The sequence below is a fragment of the Sorex araneus genome, chromosome 5, assembly GCF_027595985.1.
Source record: "Sorex araneus isolate mSorAra2 chromosome 5, mSorAra2.pri, whole genome shotgun sequence".
Classification (NCBI taxonomy): domain Eukaryota; kingdom Metazoa; phylum Chordata; class Mammalia; order Eulipotyphla; family Soricidae; genus Sorex; species Sorex araneus.
The window spans coordinates 64,822,974-64,847,033 of record NC_073306.1 but is presented as its reverse complement, the minus strand read 5'-3'; the positions used below and the strand labels follow the sequence as shown (position 1 = coordinate 64,847,033).

General features: G+C 38.7%; 1 protein-coding gene and 1 non-coding gene across 3 annotated transcripts in view; both read right to left on the bottom strand.

Annotated features, from left to right (window-relative positions):
* Positions 1–24,060, bottom strand: part of ST6GALNAC3 (ST6 N-acetylgalactosaminide alpha-2,6-sialyltransferase 3) — a 644,958-nt gene that overhangs the window by 389,557 nt on the left and 231,341 nt on the right. The gene's annotated exons all lie outside the window — the stretch shown is intronic.
* Positions 13,983–14,089, bottom strand: LOC129405221 (U6 spliceosomal RNA). The gene has a single exon (XR_008630404.1). It is a non-coding gene; the product is annotated as a U6 spliceosomal RNA (small nuclear RNA).

The following is a 24,060-nucleotide window of genomic DNA, read 5'->3' as shown; positions in this document are numbered from 1 at the left end:
CCAGACCTGTCTGAAAAATTAGTCATTACATTATATATTGAAAACATCTTTTCTCATGGATATAAGCTACTAAGGTTAGAGTAGTGCTCTAATCAATTATAATGCATTGAGAAAAATTGTTGAATCTTAGACTACTGGTCAAAGAAACTCATTCTTTCACACACACTAGGTGCCTAAGAACTGCTGGTAAACTAATAATTTAATTGAATATAATAATTTGCCTCTGTTAGGCAAAAAGCCAATAGTAAGTAGAAATCAATATCCATATTAATATCTTGACTTTTTAAAAATATTTCAAATTAATACTTCGAATATATCAGTAATAATTTGGAGGTAGATAATATTCTAAAGTTAGGTCCACATTGTCAAATTGATTAATATCTACAGATTTCTATACTGTAAATTGGAGATGATACAACGCCCTACATCCTCAAATATTTATGATACTCTATCAATAAACATATAAATTTACATTATGGGCAAATATATGTTTATGTTAAATAAAAAGGTGGGTAAAGCCTAAAAAAGCTGTTTCTTTATAAACACAAAAGTTCCATACAAATATTGATAACATTGATGGTCAACTATAACAGCTGGCTTTTCTCAGAGACCAAAATATGTTTCTTTTTTTTTTTCTGGCAAGGACAGTGGGAGGAAACTCCTTAACTTTTGCTCAGGATCCCTGAGGGTCTAAGATCTACTAATTTGCAGTCAACTGGGTCAGTGACTCAAAACCAAGACCTAAGGATGTGATGCTGCTCAGGACCTATGATGCTGCATCTGGGGTCCAAGGATAAAAAGACTGCGCTCAGGGGCCTCCAGGAATGTACCCAGCAATGCTCAGCGAACCAAATGAAGCAGAGTATCAACCTGGGTTCCGCTACATGAAAGGCATGCACCTTCGCCCCTGTCCTATCTTCCTGGCCTCTTCCTGAGAAAGAAAACGTCTAATATTTTACCATCTAGAGACATTACATTTCTCACAGCATTTTATTTTTTAAAAAACCCGCATTTCCTCTCTCTCTCTCTCTCTCTCTCTCTCTCTCTCTCTCTCTCTCTCTCTCTCTCTCTCTCTCTCACACACACACACACACACACACACACACACACACACACGCTCGCGCGCGCACTCTGAGCTCCCCACCCCCAACACCCCACCTCCAAGAAATTGGCTATGGCTGTTAAAGAAACTTGATTTTAACTTCTTTAAAGTTTAAAATAAACTTTACCTCTCTAAAACCGTAGCCTAGAAAATAAAGAGAGAGTAAGGTAGCCTCATACTTCTCAAGTAATAGTGAAAACTTACAAAAGTAATATGCATAAAAAAAACTGTGATTACCTGAAGAGGGAGGAATCAGGTGGGTAAATTGGGTAAAAGGAATCCATTGCATAGTGTGAATGGAAACTAGATTTGGGGGAAACAATGCAATAGATGCAGATGATGGTTTATAAGGCTATATATAGTATATTATATATAATATATACTATATATTTATAGCCTACATAAGGTTATAAAACATTGTTTAATTTAAAAAAGAAAGAATGGTCTGAAAAATGTGATGCAGTATAAATCTAGCACATAGTGTGCTTAATAAATGTCTTGTCCATTTCCAGATCCCTACCATCTTTCTAATTATCCTACATCATTGGGGAACTGATTTGCAACTCTCGAGACTCAGTTAAACAGAGGTGGGAACAGAAATACACACACACACACACACACACACACACACATTCAAACACCCTACGTTTTAACAAATGCAATAGTACTAGAGTCCAATATCTCCAAAGAATACACTTGGTAGAACATTCTGAAAGTTTTTCACTACAAAGGCGCATGCTAGTATCATCTTAAAATACAACCTTTGGGTCTCTTTAGTTTGAAAAATCTTCAAGAAGCTCTTTGATATCAAAGAACATACCTATTTTCAGTAGCTTTAAACTATAATTGCTCAGGCTCCCTAGTGGGCAAAAAGTAAAGTCTCATAAAGAAAAGGAAAAAGAAAGCATCTCAATAAAGGATTCGGGAGGGGGGGAATAAATCTTATCTCTCACTTGTTTGCAAAAATTCTTAACATAGTTCTTCCTTTCTGTAGCATGTCCTGGGGCAGCTGCCAGAAAGCAAATTATAATAATAAGAAGAAGGGAACAAAGAATCACAGACTCCATAACATGATCAGTTTTTCACAAAATGAACATCCTCCCTTCCTCATCATATGTATGGAAATGTGATTTATTTACCTTCTAATAGATGAACAAAATCTATAAAACAAATAGAATCATCCCTGGATATTTTACTTGCTTCGAGTAATAAAGTGCATTAGCTTCACATACATTACCTGCCTAAATACATCAGCTAACAACACTCTACCACATACCCATAACTCAGCTAGCCTTAAGTGGGTTGAATTTGACCTTCAAAGCCCTTGAGATGCAAAGGGAAAAAGGTACTCTTTTCTGACATTTATGAGTGTCTTTTCTGCTTGACTGCCTTTTACCGCCTGGAAATAATAGTGAGTGCATTGTAGACAAAACCCGCTATAAACACTGACAAATAACAGGAAAGGCAGACAGTTTTATTCCAGGCAGGTTAAAGCTAATCTAATCAAATCTAATTCTCTCTCTTTCCGTAAGCCTACTACTATGTTCAATTTATTTTTTGATTAGAAGTGCAATATGATAGTCCTTTGTTGGATGGCAGTTAAAGAATACTGAGGTTAACATTCTACCAGCAAACAATTCAGGAGAAACAACAGATTTTAAAGATTTTCTTTAAGAAAACAAAACAAATCACAAATGGTCTCACACTAAAGGTTAGTTCTCAAAAAATTTCAAAGGAACCTTTTTCTTAATAGTTTTCTGGCTGAAAATTTATGGATTGATTCTAGTCTAATCAGTAATAAAATACACCTGAGAGAAAGTTTTCTTTGGTCCAGAGTTTCAGAGAGCCAAGAAAAAAAAAGAGCTCTTTGGGAATACTAATGAAAGGAAAAGCATTATACTAACGAAAGGAAAACCTGTATTTTAATTCGAAATAATGGGAACAATAAGACTTCTGGCTGCAAAAGCAATTTGGTCAGCAAGGTATGAAGACCCATTTTCTTTTCATTGAACAAATGCAGTTCCTCATCCAATAAGGAGTTTTCTTAGTGAGCACAAACAAGGTTGCAAGCTTCCCACACCACTTGCAAATGGTTGCACATAAAAAAAAAACCAGTTTGCCTTTATGTGTAACTTTCATTGAACAATAAATCATCCTTTTCCCCCATTATTTAATTATGGTACAAAATGAATGCATATGCAACTACACACAAATAGACACACAAAAGTACATCCTAACACACACCACACATTTTGCAAAATGTACTGGTGTTTAGGCGATACCACAATGCCATGGTTGGAAGCTTTATATTTAGAAATAGAACATATGTTACAAAAACTTATACAAAAGGGAAAATAAATATAAATAAATATGACTTTGATTTATCTACAGAATAGCATCCATGTATAATCTTCATATTAAAAGTAGAAAATCTGACACAAAATGATGGGATTTCAACAAGAGGTTTAACATGTCTTGTATTGAACTTGAGAATAGATGCTCCGAAGAGAAGCAGCTATGGCAGTTTTTTTAAAAAACTAAACAAACTGTTATCATTGGATCCAGAGATCATGTTCTTTAATACTAATTCAAAGAAGTTGAGAACTTATGTCCACACAAAACCTGGGACATTTATAGCATCTTTGTTCCTTATTGCCAAAACTCGAAACAACCGATATGTCCTTCAGAACGTGAAGTTAAAAATAAACTTTCGTACATTTTGACAATGAAAAAAATATCCAACACTGAAAATAAGTGAGCTATCAAAATAAGAAAAACCATGGGACCTAAAATACATATTACTGAGGAAATAAGCCAATATGACCAGGAAAATTATTTTTAAAAAATCACTTACTACTAATATATGATTCTAACTATATACTATCTGAAAAAGGTAAAACAACAAATATTGAAAGAAATTCAGAGGTTGCTAAAAATCAAAGGAGAAACAAAATAACTGGATAAAGAAGAGAGGATTTAAGTAAATGATTGCTGGAGGAATCAGTTGGGATGGGAGATGTGTGCCGAAGGTACAGTCTCTGTGTTGCAAGCTATAATGCCCAAAAGAAGAGAGAGAGCATTGGGAATATTGTCTGACATTGAGGGTGGGAATGGGAAGGGTGGGAAAAGGGGGGTACACTGGAGATATTGGTGGTAGGGAATGTGCACTGGTGTAGGGATGGGTGTTTGATAATTGTGTGATTGTAACCCAAACATGAAAGCTTGTAACTACCTCACCGTGATTCAATAAAATAATTTTAAAAAGTAGAAAAAAAAGAGAGTATTTTAAGGGAGTGATACAATTCAATGCTTATAATGGTGGATACATGTCATAAATTTATCCAAACTTAAAGAATACACAATGGCAGGACTGAACCCTAAGGTTCTCGGTTTGATATAGAAAAAATCACACTATGATTAAGTGTGATAATGATGTGCCAACATCAGTTCTGTATTTATGACAAATGTATCAGTCCAGTGATGAACATTGAATGAAGACAGTTGTTTGTGTAGGACTAGACAGTATGTGGGAAATCTCTATACCTTCACTGAGTATAAAATTGCTCTATAAATTTGCCTATTAATAAGATGGCAGATAGGATGAAGATGAAATCACACTTGCCTCGGCTATCATTAGCCCTTGCTCTAATATGCATGCCTTTATTAAACGGTCACATAACCACAGGCACTTTGAACCCAGTTTCCTTATATGTAAAATTTATAGAGAATGTATAGATTTAATATTTTCCAGAGTCACCTCTAGCCCATATGGAAATCCTTTATAAGGTCAAAGGATCACACATGAGGGCTGCGTGACAGATTAGCACTATCTACCAAAGTATCCCGTTTTCTGTTACAATTTTATTGATCAAACATGCAAAGATTTAACATTATCACAAAAACATTATTGACAATTCCAGCTTTATTAACCTCAATAAGGTAGAAAGATGAAAAAGAACTGATACCCTTAAATTTTAGTGATAAATAGGATAGATTATAATTTTAAGCAATTACTCCAATAAAATATCGTGGTAATATTTTCTTGACACTATTTGAAAGAAAAACCTAAGATAAGAGTTGACCGAGAAGTTCAAAATTATTGCCACAACTGCTAGTGAAAATAATTAAGTGATGAAACTAGGAACTAAACTGGTACAAGAATACGAGAATACCTGAGGAATATACAAGCATCAAGATTCCCGTGTGGCAAAAGGAGATGGCATCATGAATTATTATCTATGTGAAGTTAAACTTAATATAATTAACGATAAAGTGAAACAGAGAAAGACCAATACGGTCTGATTTTATTCAGATGTAAAACCTAAGAAATAGAATGGAACAGTGGTCACCAGGAAGTGGTGGTGAGGAGATGCTGATCAAATGACACTAACCTTCAGTTATAAGACAAATATTCTGGGAAAGCCCATATACAGCACTATCATATACAGTAACTGTGGTTACTGTCAATAATACTGTATTGTCTGATTGAAGTTTTCTGAGAATTTATATTAAGAATTATTTTTTTTCTTTGCGTTGGGTCACACCCTGTTGTGCTTAAGGTTTACACCTGGCTCTGTTTAAGGAATCACTCCTGGTATTGTTTGGGGGACCATTAGTGGTACCAGGAATCAAATGCAGCTCAGCTGCATGCAATGCAGGTGCCTTATTTTCTGTATTTTAACTCCAGCCCTCTTAAGCATTCTAAAGACAACAAAAAACAATTTCAAGGTGAGTTGACAGATGTCCTAATTATCCTAATTATGGTTATCAGTTATGTAGACAGACATATATATCTTATAGTCACCATCACCTAGTACAATTATAAAGTACATATAACTTTGCCAATTAGACTTCAGTAAAACATAAAGGTAGAAATAAACTCATCACCACTTAATTCCAGACTACTGGTCTAAGGTGTGCAGGTCACTTTAAAATTTGCATTCATTGAGACAATTTCACTCAAAGTACTATGTGACAAGGTTTAGGATATCAGTAAGAGGGAGAAATTAAGCAAAACTATGGGGACTGGTCATGGTTACCATTCACTCATCTTTCAAGAAACATTTCCCAAGAGTCTCCTCAGATCGTGCAAGCTCATAGACATTTCATGAGTGTTCCTAAAATATTTCATGAGTCCATAACCCATTCTAACTAAGCCAGCCATTTTTAACAAAACTAACTGAATGGGGATCAAGAATTCTTCCCATGGTATGGGGTACCCTGAGCTGCCGATTTTCAATGTTGCTGTTAGAACATTAAGTTCTTAAGAAAGTTCACTACTCATTACTGCTTTGGAAGATGTTTTATGATAGACTACAATGAATACAAATCTCAAAAATTATCTTGGAGGCTTCTCAAAATAGTTCTGTAAGATTTCCTCAGTGAGGCTGCTAGTCTCAGAGCTATAAATCTCCCCCAATAACACTGCTTATTCAATTTAAGTCTGTAAGCCCAGAGAGATTAATGAGATGAGTTGTCCACTAGTCAAGGGAGGAATACAAGATCTATCCTATCTTATTTCATCTTCTGGCTTAATCATTATAAGTGTTATGTAATGTGACATTCACACATTATTGAAGACGTTCAAGGAACAAATTGCATATCACTAATCAGCGGATCATTTTTCATTTTCATTTTTTGCAGACTCTAAAATTAATGATCTCCTCCCTTTTCTATTAAATCTTTTTTTAAGTTATATTAAGTAAATTGAACATGGGAACAATAAGTATTTCTTTGCTTCTGTTTTCTCCTTCTGCAATTTCAGTATTTTGTCCCAAGCTAATGAACCCCAGCAGTTTTACTAAAAAAGAAAAAGAAAGGAAAAAGAAAAACGGTTTAAGGAGCAGCAACTTATTTTGTTTCGGTTCGTTACATCTCTGACAAGCAACTTGCTCCTTCAGGATCCAAAATGTTTTTTCCCATTTGGTTCTATCTTGGCTCTTATTCCTCTTTAACTGAATGGTAGCCACATACTCTGTGCTATTTCCAATCTGCTAATTGGGTCCAAGGGACTGTCTGGATGTGGCCAGGGGGCCATGATGATGTGCCAAGCTCCGTGCTCTCTGCCAGATCTTTTCTGGCTAGAGTTCTCTTTGACATGCCAGCAGGAGTGTTCCCTTAGCTGGGGCAGCGATAACAGAGGTTATTCAGCCCTTGAGCATTGAAGTCTCCATAAGACCAGTGGGGGAAAGAGCTTGGTCAACCATCCTGAACCACAATCTTCTGGCAATGTATCAGGGGTATATTAATTGAGTGATAATTTTTTTCAGTATCTTTTAAAAAATATTGAAGAAGACTTCTCAAAAGAAGCTTGGGGTTCTCTTAACTGTGAGCTTTTAAGAGGTCTCAGGAAACCCTTTTACTTTCAGTTAGAACTCATATCTTTCCTTTTCTGTACAAAACAAGCCAGTCACTGTAGGCTATATTCCTCACTCTTTCAGTACCCTCTTCCTTAATAATTTTAGCTTTATTTTATCCTGACATTTCTCAGTTGAGGTTTTCAGATTTCAATGATGGATAGAACTATGTCTGCTTTGGTACAAAGGTTTGGTAAATAGGTCAGACCAGACATTCAGTACCGTCTGCCACCGCCATTTTATTCTCGACCACAGCTCTCTATTCATCCCCACCCCCGAACTGTCTTCCTTCAAAGAACACGTCGTTGCTGATCTATCATCAAAAATGAGAAAAGCCACAGCAAAATTGGGGACAGCCCTAGGAACTAGGTCACTGATTGCAAATATTACAGTGAATGTGCGATAACCAGGGTATAGGAGAAGAGGAAAATCCATCAAACTAAACTTGGTTGGGCTGGAGCTATAGCACAGCGGTAGGGCGTTCGCCTTTCACGCCGCTGACCTGTGTTCAATTCCTCCGCCCCTCTTGGAGAGCCCTGAAAGCTACCAAGAGTATTGCGCCTGCACAGCAGAGCCTCACAAGCTACCCGTGGTGTATTGGATATGCCAAAACAGTAACAATAAGTCTCTCAATGAGAGATGTCACTGGTGCCCGCTCGAACAAAACTTGGTAAAAGAACTCACCCTGGACCTGCTACTCTTAGCCTATGTCACCTCACTGGCTCTCGGGATCCTGGCTGCGAGATCAGACTTACTTTCGAGAGCAACATTAGGGCTAGCCATCACTCTTAGCAGGGGCCGAGGGTGGAGGGTGAGGAGATCCAAAAACATAAATACTTAGCAGATGAGAAAGGATTAAAAAGAAGTGGAATATATGCCCTTGGGCATGCAATGCAACTATGTAAAAGAACAACACACATAGGTCAGACAGTTCAGGAGCTAAGGAATTTACCTTGTAAGCAGCTGTGGTGATATCAGCCCGGATTCAAATTCCCAGCACGACATAAGGTCCCCTGAGCACCACCAAGGGTCACAACTTAGTACAGAGCCAGGAATAGTCCCTGAGCATACCAGGTATAGGGCAGAATATATTCCTTGCATATGCAAGCCCAGTGATCAATCTCCAGCATCTCGTGGCCCCTGAGTATTGCTGAGTATAGCTCTGATGGCTCCCAAACATTAGTAGTATAGCCACAGTGATCATTGAGCACTACCAGACCTGAGCATCAAAGATCTTAGACCCACATTACAGGGCTAAGAATTGCTGGGAGTGACCCTGGGTCCCTCATATTTCTGGATATGGTCATAAATAATTCTGTCAGTAATGAACTTTTAACTATTGACTCTGTTCTGGTAAAACCACAAATATCCTTTTAGACAAAGGAATTCATTCTCTTCTCAAGTCTGTTCTTACATCGCCATTATCTTTAAGAAAGGACCAACTTCTGCATAACTATATAAACACCACAGTACCACTTACCAAAACCAACATACGAAAACAACTTAAGTGCCCGCCAAGGAATGGTGGGATAAGTAAGATGTGATACTTATATTCAGTGAAATACTAGTTAGCTATAAAAAAATGAATCTTGACATTTGTGATAACATATATGAAACTTAGAGGGATTATGCTAAATAAAACAAGTCACTAAAACAAATGTGTGATTATTTCAGCCATGTGGAATATAAAAAGAAATAAAGCAAGTAAGTAAAATAAAACAAAAGAAAACTCTTTGATTCTGACAAAGGAACTGAGGTTATCAGAAAAAGAGGTATAGGAAGGGTGGCAGGAAGTGGGGATGGGGAACTGATGCTGGATTAATAGTACAGCAGTTAGGGCATTTGCCTTGCAAGCAACTGATCTGGATTCTACCCCCCAGCACCCAATGTAGCCCCAAGCACCACAAGGAGTGATACCAGAGCAAAGCTGGGTGTAGCCCACAAACCAAAAATGATCACTGTATCATTGTATCACTGTCATCCCATTGCTCATCAATTTCCTCGAGCAGGCACCAGTAACGTCTCCATTGTGAGACTTGTTGTTACTGTTTTGGGCATATAGAATATACCAAGGGGAGCTTGCCAGGCTCTGGAATGTGGGCAAGATACTCTCGGTAGCTTGCCGGGCTCTCCAAGAGGGGCGGAGGAATCGAACTCGGGTGGGCCGCATGCAAGGCAAACATCCTACCCACTGTGCTATCACTCCAACCCAACCAAAACGGAACCCAAAATAAATAAATAAATAAATAAATAAATAAATAAATAAATAAAATGGTTAGAAGGGATCCAGTGGACTATAGAAAGGTTAATTAGCTTTTTGGTGGTGGGAAGAAAGTCATTAGTTCTTCGGTGGTAGGTATGGTAACACAGATGAAAAGAAGGGTGAACATGTACTCCTAAATATATATGATGTTATAAACCAATGCAACCTGAATTTAAAGTAAATCAATTCATCAATAAATATAATTTTTCAACATAAAGGACCTGGTTGGAAAAAAACTTTCTTACATTAGTTGTAACGCTGAAAATAAACAAAAACTTGTTTAAAAGACAAAATACAACTGAATATATCATTGGTTTTATTCAACAGTCCATAGATTGTGAGCACCCAATCTAGCAGAAAGAGGGGAGTTATTAAAATGGGAGACTTTTGGCAGAATCTCCTGCCCCTGCACCAGGCTCTCTTCACTGTGCCTGCTCGGAGGGGAGCTGGTTGAGTTTCCCTCCCCACCTCAAGCAGAACCTCAGTAGCCGAAAACTTCCAGAACCCAGCTTCAGCCATGCTCAGGGCGACACTCCACATGCCCGGACGAGCCTCACACATGAAGGAACCAGAAGAGGAACCAGGTATGCGCGACTCGTGGCTGAGATCTCCAAGCCTGCTCGGATCAGGACTGGGCCTCCTCCACCCAGATCCCCAGTTTTCCGGTAGCTTGGCAGCCACACCCACAAACTACCCGTGGCGCCATGTAATCTCATCAACGGCCAAGCTCCAGAGACTGTAAAACAAAGCTCCCCCAAAGAGAGCAATGTAGTATTCCCTGGATCTCATGGCTGCATTCGCAACTGAGCAACCTCTTATACTCTAGCCCACTGATGTAACTAAAGTAGCACACATTATTTGATTTTAACAACTTGCTGTATTCTCTTATACCCAGGCTAAAATGGCCCCAGAGTGAAATATAAAAACCTTAACATACTTCCCTCTTATTGTGGTGGAAAGAGGCTCACTTGTGGGGTGGGTGCTTGAATATTACTTGTAACGAACTATTGTGAACTACTTTAAGAAAATAAAAAGTAAAAGAAAAGAAAAGAAAAAGTACAAAAAATGCAAAAATAGATAAATAAATAAAATGGAAGACTTTTACAGGTGGAGGGATAGGAACAGATCCATTGTACAAGACCCAAAAGAGGACACATGGGGGCTTGGAGGAAATGCTCAATGACCTTAAATCCTGCCTTGCAAACACATCATTGTGAGTCCAGTTTCTGGCATCTCTATATGTGCAAGGCATGATCTTGGCAGCTCTGCCTTTTTACTCTGGCAACTCTGCTGTGTGTGATCCCCAGTACCAGAAGTAACTTCTGGGTACACTGGAGTTGGATGTGTGCAAGCACCAGAACAGAAGAAGTAAGGCCCCACTGAGTACTGCAACACAAAAAAAAATGCTTGTGCAAGTTCCAGGGTCAGTGAGTCCTAGTGAGCACACATGTGACCCCAGGCAAACACTACATCCAGAATGTGCTCCTAGAAAGCTTCTATGTATGCAAGGTTCAAACTGAAGGAGTGCAACTTTTGTGAGCACAACTATAGTGCAAGCCCCTGTAAGTTCCAAAATTTTAAAAAAGATATAGAAACACCATTGCAGGTATGTGTGTGACCACCAGTCATCAAACACTCATACTGAAGTCTAGGAATGGCTCAGGGTGCTGTAGGGTGTGCTTTGTAGGTGGGAGCCCTAAATGTGATCCTGGGCACTGCATGGTCCCCCAAGAACTGCTGAGTGTGTCCCTTCTCCAACTTATGATATTATCAACAATAAAAGGAAGAGATCAATCAATCACTGTTGAATCACTGTCATTCCATTGCTCATCGATTTGCTCGAGAGGGCCCCAGTAAGGTCTCATTGGGAGACTTATTGTTACTGTTTTTGGCATATCAAATACAACTCGGGTAGCTTGCCAGGCTTTGCCATGTGGGCAGGATACTCTTGGTAGCTTTTCGGGCTCTCCGAGAGGGAATCGAATCCAGTTCATCCACGTACAAGACAAATACCCTACCTGTTGTGCTATCAGTCTAGCCCAAGGGAAAAGATATATTTTTTAAAAGCACATTTGTTATGATAAAATCTTTCTATCAGATCATCTAGTAGTGCTTATCAAGTAATTACTGATGAGTTTTAGATTGCCATACTGAGAGATCCAAAACTGTAATTAAGCCTACTTGGTGATGTGATGCTTAGCATATAAGTGACTCCACTTTGGGCCTATTGTCTTGTTTATAATAAAGAGAATAGAGTGAACTGGAGATTGGGCCTGTAAGAGGCCCTAAGAAAATGCCCGTTGATTGAATACTTTGTTGATTAGTAGGCATCAATGTGTATCCAAACTTCTTTTTATAATTGATCAATGCTTCACTGAAGCTAATGTTGATTAAGTCAGTGTTTTTACAATCTTTCCAGACTATACAAAGGGTAGTATTTTTCCTAATCATACTTATTCATAAAATTTTGCCCTCTTGGGAAGGGGTAGTACTACAAACTCTATCAACAATCATTATTTAAACTAACTATTCTTTATGATATATCCCATACATATTGAAGCACTGTACCAGAATTACATTTAATTGTCAAAAGGGAAATGTGAGGCAAAAACCCCAGCAAAGTGACCAGTGATTTCACAGCGACCAGTATCAGAGCTGAGACCCCAAACTGAACAATCTGATTTCCATCTGTCTTCATACCACTTCTGAGTTAAAATATCCCCAATATGTTGGAGAAAAGTGTCTTGTCTCACAGAGAAAGCTCAATGGAGTTTATCTTAAATGAAATTGTCACCTTTCTATGTGTCTGTAGCAGATATGAGGTTGAAATTAAAGGTAATGAACCAGAGTGTAAGTAATGTAAGGTCCTGAAAACATAGATTTCAAGAACACAAGTGGGAGGAAAAACAAACCTGCTTTTATTGAATTTCAAGGCACATAAAAAACATATGACTTCTTGGACAAGGTGAGGACTTGCAATAGTAGGAGATAGAAACTTGGAGAGTGAATACTGGACCCAAATTAGATTTCTGAATCTCACATATACACCAAGTGAGCCAAGTGAGTTCATCTTCCTGACCCATCTAGGAAATCTTGGGTTAGTTGGTGCCTTTCCAATGTTATCACTTGGGATTCTTCTAACAATGCTCTCCTCCCTGGCTCTGGCCACTACCTTCTTCTTATCTTCCCAGAAGTTAATTCTCTCACCTTCTTTGACTATTTTTTTAAATTTTATTTTCCCCTTTCACTTTGTATAAGCACTGTGGTTTACAAAGTTGTTCATAATTATTTGTTACTGACATCCAATATACCAACCCCAGTCTCACCACCATTGCATCCTCCCATGACCATTATCTCCAATTTTCCCAACTATTCCTTAAGCGTGCCCCCATGGCAGGCCCTCGATAATTTATTTTATATTGCTTCTCATAATATGTTAAAAGAATGATCAAAAAATGTTTCCTCAGCAGAGAGTTAGTAAAGATTGTTGATTCTCACCATGGGGCCATGAAGAGCTTATATAAGAGATTATTAAGATGTTGTTACACATTAAGCCTTCTGTGTTGATATTTCATTAATTGAGATTGGATACCTTCTACATTGCATCCCATCCAATCTGGTGTGCATCAGTGTTGTAGAGTTTGAGGTGTAGTACATTCCAGAAGTCCAACATATTTAACAGGGTGATACAACTGAATTTAATTTTTTTAATTTTGTTTTACTGAATTACTGAGTCTATGTGTGTGTATGTGTGTGTGTGTGTATAAAAGAGACACAGAGAGAAAGAAAGAAAGAGAGAGAGAGGAGTTAAATTTTTTTTAAATAATTTATTTATTTTTAATTAGAGAATCACCGTGAGGGTACAGTTACAGATTTATACACTTTTGTGCTTATATTTCCCTCATACAAAGTTCGGAAACCCATTCCTTCACCAGTGCCCATTCTCCACCACCCGTAAACCCAGCGTCCCTCCCACCCTCCCCAATCCCATCTCCCCCCCAACCCACCTTGCCACTGTGGCAGGGCATTCCCTTCTGTTCTCTCTCTCTAATTAGCTGTTGTGGTTTGCAATAAAGGTGTTGAGTGGCCGCTGTGCTCAGTCTCTAGCCCTCATTCAGCCCGCAACTCCCTTCCCCCACATGGCCTTCGACTACAATGTAGTTGGTGATCGCTTCTCTGAGTTGCCCTTTCCCCGGAACGTGAGTCCAGCCTCGAAGCCATGGGGTCAACCTCCTGGTACTTATTTCTACAGTTCTTGGGTAAAAATATGGAACGCTTCACGAATTTGCGTGTCATCCTTGCGCAGGGGCCACGCTAATCTTCTCTGTATCGTTCCAATTTTAGTATATGTGCTGCCGAAGCGAGCACGAGGAGTTAAATTTTTAACTGGATGACAGATGTGGGGCTTGTGTGTGAATTTTGGGGCTTCCGGAAGTACAGGGAGATGGGGGGAGGTAGCCCATCCGCGATTTCATGAAAGTCTGGATATTTCAGTCACAAAACATGCATACCTAAGTTTTTCAACATATTAAATTCTGGATAGGGCTCATCACAAACAGTGCAGTCTGGCCCAGAGATTGGCAGTGTTTGCAGAGTGTGGAGGTTTTCAGCTGCTGGGGCTCTGTTTTGGTGGATGCTGGGCTCATGACTCAACCTTGTGCGAAGTCTGGACGAATCTCTACAACTTGCTGATCTCTTTCAAGATTTATTCATGATTTTTAGGATCATGGCTGGTGAATGAGATTACAGGGTGTGAGAGGTGGTTTGTGGGCGTGACTTCCAGATCTTCCCGAAGTACAGGGAGGTGGCCCATTCCCAATTCTGTGAAAGCCTGGAGATTTCAGTCATAAATATAGTCCAAGTATCATAACAAACTTGCATACCTGAGTTTTTCAACAGATTAATTTCTGGATAGGGCTCATCCCAAGCAGTGGAGACTTCTTTGACTATTTAGATGGAAGGCATGGCCTTCTCTCGGATTGTGCAAGTCCAATCTACTTTTCAATGTCTACTTTCATTCTTCTTCTCAATTGCCAAAAAAACACATCCTAGTTTCCCGTTTGACCTCCCAATGTATGCACCCAGATTTGATCTCTCCCTCATCTAAGCTTTCCTAATATTCCTAGAATGAATCACTTATCTGAAGCTTTTTTATGGCAAGGACTGACTTGAAAATTGTACTAGTTCCTCTCTTAGACCTCTGTCCCTTAGAAAGAAAGATTGTTCAAGATTGACGTTTCTAGGTAATTTTTCCAGGAGCAGTAAACTGATGTAAATGGGTTGTAAAATGGGTTGACATGGGGCTGGAGGGTGTCTGTAATTGCTGAGGTTGGTGCTTAGAATATGTATATTAAAACAAACATACAAAAGTGAGCATGCATTTTTTGGCTATCCACAAGTAAAGCTGGGTCACATGACTTTAAAAAAGGGGTATGAGTGAGTTCTCCAACCACATGAAAGCTGTGTAACTGTATCTCATGGTGATTAAATTTAAAAAATAATAATAATATTTTTAAAAGGTATTTTTATTATTAGACATAAAATAGGAGAGAATAAAATAATTTAATATTTTAGCTCCAAGCTTCCATAGCAAATTTACAGTATGCATCCCCCTACATCTTCAGGAGAGCAATCATAGCTTAGGTTCATAGATTTACAGTTTTCAGGAAAAAAAAATACTGGTAAATAGCCTATCCCATCAGTCAAATAATGAACTAGTAGCATCTCAACATAAAGTTGAAGATGTAAGTTCCCATACAAATTCAGAGAAGGACAGCGTAATAGAGGCAATGAGAGTCTGTACTCCCAAGCCAGGCTGCATGCTAGGTCTGGCTCTGATATTCACAAGTGCTATGATTTTGGACAATCAGTTTAACCGTCCTTCACCTTGGATTCTTCATTGATAAAATTATGGAGTCAATTATCATGTTTCCATCCCAAGTATTGTAGTAGATATTAAATGTAGCATATTTAGCATGACATCAGCTATACTGTTGTGACAAAAGTGAAAATAACTGAAGCTAGAAATTATTTTTATAAAACCTGTCTAATTGGAAAGAAACAACTCATCCAATAGATCTTTTATTTTTGCAGTGCTAGGCATCAAACTCAGGGCTTCACACATGTGAGGCGTGTGCCCTACCACAGAGCAATGTCCCCGGCCTATGAACTAAGTCTTAACAATGCTTAAACTCTTCGGGCATCAATGCCTACATCTCTCACATGTCATGAAGCAGACATGCTTCTTTAATGCCTGAGAATCAAGCTAAAGATGACAGTCACTCTTTAATTAACCTGCTGCTATCAAATTATCCTAAACAAACTATTCATCTTCTAAACACCTGAGCTTTTCACACACACTAAAATGAATCCAAAGTAATTGATGTTAGTTTGGGGGGATGGGGGAGGTTTCTGTTTAATGTGCTCATATAATCCACTTCTGATGGGATTTATGCCCCATCCCACACTCCACTAGTGTCAACAAATGGTGGAAAAATAACCTATAACTGACAAAAAGGAAACTTATAAATAACTTCAATTGCCCTTATTCTCTTAAGGGAGCAAATTACCTCCATAATGATGTTGGGTAGCAGCTCTGACTGAATTTGGACAGCAGCTATGACTGCATGTACAAATAGTCACATGCTGTGATTGCTTGCACAAAATAAGAAATGACTTCACCTAAAACATTTTCCATACCAAGAACATTCAAAAAGATCCTCCTGAAGGTTACCATTGTTTCCCATGGAGTCCTCTCTTGCTCTCTCGCTCTGTGTGTGTGTGTGTGTGTGTGTGTGTGTGTGTGTGTGTGTGTTTGTCTCTCTCTTTCTCTGTTACTCCTTCCTCTCATAGTCATTAAGTACATCAGGGATAAATGATTTCAGGGATCTTAAACACATTTGCCTTTATGAGCTCCTTCCTCCATTAAAAAATACATTGCACACTATACTAAATAACAATAATAAAACACCTTATCACAGAATTGGTTTTAAGGTAAATATAATCCAGGATGGATTCATTATATTATGATATCTATTACATTCAATTTTCACTCTTGGTTTTAAAAACATTTATGTAGAACTCTTAAATTCTAATAGGCCTGACTCATTGTCTAAAAGTGCATTTCTCCCATAGACAGACAGATAGACAGACAGACAGACAGACAGACACACACACACACACACACACACACACACATAAGCTCATGCTCTCTCTCTCTCTCTTTCTCTATATTTTTCTTCCTTCTTCTCTATCTCCCCCCCACCTTCTAGCCAGGGGAATGGTCTTCAATCCAGTCCAGAAACGTTAGGTGAGTCTGTCTTACATTATTTTGTTCTATCACAGGTAAGGATTGTAGCACTGATTGTAGGAGTGTCTGGTTCTCTTCTCCACCCTCTTTAGTTCTAGGCTTGGCATTGGGAGTTTTCCTAATCCCATGTCTAGTCCACTAAACATCTGCCTTGGGAAGCAAATCTCAAGGGGACCAGCCTTAGGAATTTCCTATCTGACTGGAGAGCTGGCTGGGTATGGGCAGCAGGAGGTATGAACATCGGCTACCTTCTCATATATATGCTCTGGTACCCCCTTGTACATCATCACAACTCTCATTCTCTCTCTCAGATTCACTTGTCAGTTTATAGATAATAAAATTTGATTGCCATTTCAGAGGACTAGGAAGGCATACATGGAATTGGTTAGAAGCAAGTGGGTATAAAACTTTTGTCTGACTCTCCACCTAACCATCATGCACCTTTTATCCCTAAGAGATTGTTTTCAGGATGGCCATTTGGTTCTTTAGCTTGTTTCTATAATTGTCATAATTAAAAAGTGCCACCCACTATCCTTAAGCTTTTTGCTATCTCCTTGAGAAATATAATAAAATGAAATTGATTTTCTTCTTTTTTAAACAAAGCTTATAAATTGAAGACACAAATCTCAGGAAGCAGCATATTAAATTTATCTTAATGCTATTAAATGGACAGAAAAATGTCTTTTTCTCGCATGTGAAAGTTTTGAAAAACAACAAAATTCTACCTTATAAAGTAAGGCTTTCGATTTCTCTTGATCCCCATAGAATAGAAAATTGAAAGAATAGAAAATATGCCAATATATTCTTTAAAATATATTTATCACTTCTTGAAGGATTATTTGACTATTTCTATTCTACAATCTTCTTGTTTGCTAGTTTTTGCTACAGTGATGCCTTCTTCCTAATGGATTTCTCTTTGATTCTTTGGTGCTACATATGTATATATATATATATATATATATATATATATATATATATATATATATTTGTATTAATATACAGAGAGTCTCCCCGAATGCCTGGCTGAGAGTCTCTTGCCCGCACGCCTGGCTGTCTTACCCTGGGCCCCTCGGAGGGGATGGGCTCCAGCTTCCCTCCCCACCCAGAGCAGAGCTCCTGGCAGCCAAAGACTACCAGAACCTAGCAACAGCCATGCTCGAGGCCCCTCTCCACGCGTTCTGACAGGCCTCATGCATGAAGGTACTGGCAAAGGAACCCAGGTGTGTGTAATCCCATCAACGGCCAACATCCAGAGACTTAAAAGCAAGCTCCCAGAAGCTTGTAGCCTACTTCCCATATCTTGTAGCCTACTTCTTCCTCCGGGAGAAACTGGCAAGCTTCTCAGAGTTTCCTGCCCACATGTGCAGCCTTGCAAGCTTCCCATGGTGTATTCATATGCTAAATCCAGTAACAAGCTGGATCTCATTCCGCTGACCCTGAAAGAGCCCCCAGTGCGACATCGTTGGGAGGGCCCAGTTGAGAAAGACTTCTAAGATCTCAGGGAAAGGAGGAATAGAGAGATTACTAAGCCCGCTCGAGAAATCGACGATTAACGGGATTTTGTGATCGTGATCATGATTAATATATATTTGTATTTATACACATGTATAAAACACCAAGAGGTCTTATCAACAGTTCACCTAAGACTAGTACAAAAATTAAAATTATAAATCTAATAATGGTTATATTTTAAAGCCCAAGTTTCTGTCCTTTCAACATCCTATGCATACGTAATTCAGTTCTCTGACATTTTCAATGGTCTGAACCAAACACTAAATTCTCATCTGCCAACAAGCAAGGACACAGAATGGATGAATGACAAAGACATCAGGTTCCTAATAACATATTCATGAAGGTTCCATTTGCATGGTCACATGAAGTCAATAAGTTAAATTAAACACGTGAAATTTTCTATTTGAATCCCAACATCTGAAGAAAAGGCATTGATTTGTATATTAGGTAAACAGGATCATACTTTTAGAGAGGATCACCTTGGGATGGGGCAAAAATAGAAGAACTGAGATTTAAAGCCAAAATCCTAAGGCTGTTCACTGTATTTCTTTGACCTTTCTCCTTCCTACCTCAGTATCACTCTAGAAATCGGGTGAGGATGTGACTCAATGTTAAAGCTCATGTCTTGCATGCATGAGAACTATGTTTAATCCATGGTACTGTAACAAGACAATATTTCTCTAAGAAACACAGGAAACAAAAAAAAATGGATCATTGTTGCTCGGGGGGGAAAAATCTTATTCTTTAGTTATAACAGTAACTAAAGATCCATTGGGTTAACATTTCAAACCCAAGCTTAAGGTTGAAGATCATAAAGGGCATTTCATCGAGAAAGAATGAAGGAAATCTGTACTAACCATGTCAGACTCTCTTTTGATTAGTAATTTCTATGGTAGCTTTTGGTTTCTCAGATCTTCCCCCTAAATTGAGGGGGCAAAAGACACTGAATGAAACTCATGTTCTGGCTCAGGCACATGTGACTTTTTAATGAGCTCTGGATACACTATCTGAATGTTTAAGTTTAAAGTTAAAACTTTCTTCTTAAAATATATTGACGGGAGTAAAGCCATTATTATTGAAGCTGACAGAATTGTAATTCAAAACTCAATGGAAGGGGCCTAGAGGATTAATGTGGTGGCTTAGAGTGCCTGACTAATAAGCATATGATCATGGGTTCAAATCCCCTTTGTCCTATATGTGCCAGATGGGATCCTGGGAGCTCTGCTGTTTGGATCATGCAATTCTGCTCTCTGAGATAACTGACATACAAGCAATTTTTGTCCATCACAGCATGACATGTATGAGCAGAAAGAGGTGCAACCTAGGCAAATAATGCAAATAAAAATGTTTTTATTCTAGTGTTATTGAATTTATCTGTTTATTACTAAAGGGAGTGCAACTCTAGAAAATGCAACAACTAAAAATATGTGTGAGCTTCACAACCAGGAAGTCTGAGCTCTGGTTAGCATGTGGTATGAATACTCCAGTCACCCCTGGCAAGTACCACAACCAGAACTTACATGCCTCAAGAAACTCAGAACAACTATGACAACAATAACAGTCAAAGGGTAAAATGAAAGAGAATGGAAACAAGATCTTAATGGTAGTTAGAAATGGAGCTTCTGTGCTGGAGAGATAGTATAACGGGTAAGGCACCATAGGCAAACATGGCCAGACCACCCAGGTTCAATCTTGGCATTATATATGGTCCCTTGAATACCACTATTAGTGGTATTCAAGAATAGTGATTCACTATTATATAGTGAATCAGTGAATCACTATTCAAGAATAGTGATTCTTGAGCAAAGCTTGGCCCAAAACCCAAAATAAATAAATGAAGTAAAACATAGCTTCCCCTGTTAAAAAGAAAAGGGAGAGAGAGAGAGAGAGAGAGAGAGAGAGAGAGAGAGAGAGAGAGAGAGGAAAAGTGTCTGCCATAGTGGAAGGTGGTAGGACGGGGTTGGGGGATGGGAGGAAAACTGAGACCAACTGTTGATGGGAAAAGTACACTGGTGAAGGGGCAGGTGTTGGAACATTAGCACTGTAGCCCTGTCATCCCGTTGTTCTTCGATTTGCTCGAGCAGGCACCAGTTACGTCTCCATTGTGAGACTTGTTACTGTTTTTGGCATTTCGAATACACCACAGGTAGTTTGCCAGGCTCTGCCGTGCAGGCAGGACATTATATGACTGAAATCCAATCATGAACAACTGTGTGCATCACTAGGATTCAATTTAGAATTGAATTTATTTATTTTTAGTTTTGGGCCAAGCTTAATAAATGGGGAAAAAAGAAAAAGAAACAGCAAATTTTCAATATTTATAAACTCATCAAATAATAACACTTGGGGCAAAACAGAGTGGATATAATGGTCAATGGTCTTACCACAGTCCTACGTCACAGAGGAAGTTCAGGAGTCACTGGGGAACGGGGGTGGGGGGTCCACAAGAGGGAAACCCACAGAGGGACAAAACACTTCCAGGAACTACACACAGTGGGTCCTCCAGAAGATACTGCTCTAACAATGAGTTTTGTCTTAGAAGCCGACTGCTGGATGGGAGGCAAATGGGGCTCCGGGGAGAGCATTGGTGGAGATATGTGGACTCTGGTAAAGGGATCAGTGTTGAAATATTGTATGCCCAAAACCCAATTAAGAATGACTTTGCGATTTCACAGTGACTAAAGAAAGAAAATAAAATAAGACTAAGAGATAGTACAGGGGTTAAGTTGCTTGCCTTGCAGACAATGGATCCCAGTTTAAATCCCCAGTACAGCATATAGTACACGAAGAAGCACCGGGAGTGACCCCTGAGAACAAAGCCAAGAGTAAATCCTGAACACAGAGGGTGTGATCCAAACCACCAAACCCAAAGAACAAGCAGCCAACGCTTTAAAAAATTAGACTGTGAGAAACTACAGGGGAAAAGTAGTCAGAAAAAAGGTTAGTACTCAGCACTACCCAGGAGCAACTGCCCCAGCTAGGAGTCAAGTGAAATCCCTGAGCACCACTGGGTGTGGGGCACAAACCAAAATAAAATGAAAAATGAGCTTGAAAATGAATTCCTGAGACTTAAGAAAAATCATAAGGCTTTTCATTGAGAAATAGAAATCTGTGTCATTTAAAACAAGATTTTTCATGCTGATAAGTTAAAACCCAGAACTACCTAAATACTCAACAATCAAATGTTTGACATATACTGGCTTTAGACAACATTAAAAAACAGCATTATGATGTGAAATGTTTTGACATAGGAAAATGTTCACAGGAAAATTGAAGGGTTTTTAGACTGTTAAAAAATATTAAGTGTAGTAAAATTTCACTTTAAAATTTTCTATGAATTTGTCATGTATTAAATTATATATGCACATTATGTAATATAAATACACATTCATCTATAAATATGTACTTCATCCATAAATCTCTGGGGCCCTTGTTCCTCTACTCCTAAATCTACCCAAAAGCTTAAAGTAACAGATCTTTAAAGGCAGGACAAAAGCAGGGAAAGAAGAGAGTGATGAAATTCAGAACCCCCTCAGCAGGCAGATGGAGATAAAAGATCAAAAATTTGTAATATAATTTTTATTTTCATTCAAGGACACAAATATTAGGTGATTATATATTGTCTCTAAAGATTTCAGTTGACTTAAGAGCATGGATATTTTTACTGAAGAAACTTGATCCTGGGGCTGGAGCAATAGCACAGTGGGTAGGGCATTTGCCTTGCACGCGGCCGACCCAGGTTCGAATTCCAGCATCCCATACGGTCCCCTGAGCGCCTCCAGGGGTAATTCCTGAGTGCAGAGCCAGGAGTAACCCCTGTGCATCACCAGGTGTGACCCAAAAAGCAAAGAAAAAAAAAGAAAAGAAAAGAAACTTGATCCCTCCTACCTTTTCTGTTAACTTCTTCCTATCTTCTCCATTACTATCTAAGGATATTTCTATTTCTCTGGTATCAACAATTGAGCCAACAGAGGCAGAAATGCACATTCCAGTTCCCGGCATCTGGCAGTCACCATCTGTGTTCCACCTTCTTCCTCTTGCCCTTTCCTTACTGCCAATTGTATCAATAATGTTTTCATGGTCATAAGAAAGAAGGAATCAAGACCACACATATTAACATTTTCCTTGAAACCCCATAAACAGGCAGAACAACGGTCTAGTAAAGTAAGGTTTGGGACCTTCCCAAGGACCGAGTTTTCAAAAATGAAAACAAGATGCTGGATAAACCCAAACCACAGCCAGTTTGTAGTCATTATTCTCTGGACGCAGCTCCAGAGTTCTGGTTAAACAGAAGGGCGCTGTCTGTTGGCCACGTTTCACTTTCCAACACTTTCTTCAGTGATCTTGGCCGCACTTGAATTCCCATCTGTGTTCTTTAAGCACTGTGCGTGTTCTGTGCAGATGAGGAGCGAGGCTGCCCTTGAAGCAGTTGGCGGATGCTCCCACAGGCTGCAGGCAGGCCTGGTCTGCATCTCCGCTGAAAAGACAGCCTCTGTCTGTCTGGCACCAAACAAGAATGTGTTTTGGGGCATTCACTCACCCTTTAACTCCATTAACATAGAAAATAAACCCATAATTGCGTTTCATTTTCATGTTCTTTTGCTCCTTAGGCCTCTAAGAGAGAGAAACAGCAGCTTTGAGAAAGAAATTTATATTGTTTTCTAGGAAATATCTCAGGGTAATATTATCTTCAATTAGAATGGGGATAAAAGCTCTCATGAAAGTGGTTTCATACAAATATCGGTCTGTGACTCTACCATTTACGTTCCATGTGACTTTAGGCAGCAAATTATCAAACCTTTCTGTGCTTTAGCTTTCCTATTCATTTAATGAGGGCAGTAATAATATTTTACTATGATACTAAAGAGTCAAATTTATAACATCTTTAGAATAGTGCATGACACAAAACAAGTATTAGTTAGGGGGTTGATTAACAAAACCACAGATGTATATAGGGGCTCAAAGAATGGACTTTGGTGGAGAGAAGGAAGGCAATATTTAGTGAGCATCTATTCTGTGCCAGATAATACCACATATGATCCTATTTGCATAATTTGTAAGTAGGTATGACAGAACCCATTTTATGGAAGATATAACATGTTCCAAAAGAATTAAAATGACTTTGCTAAATTTGAACAGTAAGTGACTGATCTAGGATTTGAACAGAAACTGATCTAAATATATTTCCTTGTAACACACCCTGCACTTAATATTAACAATGACAATAATAGCTGCCACTTGTTTCATTGACAATTCTGAACCTATTATTTTACATAATTCTTAAAAGAATCCTGTTAGATCCTTCTCAAATTTCTGTCTACGGTAGTGTCAACCAGAAAGGGCATGGTTCTCATCCCCTATCAAAACCATTAGAAATTTAGCTTTCAAGAAAGCATGCCAGGGGGCTGGAGTAATGTTACAGTGGGTAGGGTGTTTTCCTTGCACGTGGCCGACCCAGGTTCGATTCCCAGCATCCCATATGGTGCCCTGAGCACTGCCAGGGATAATTCCTGAGTGC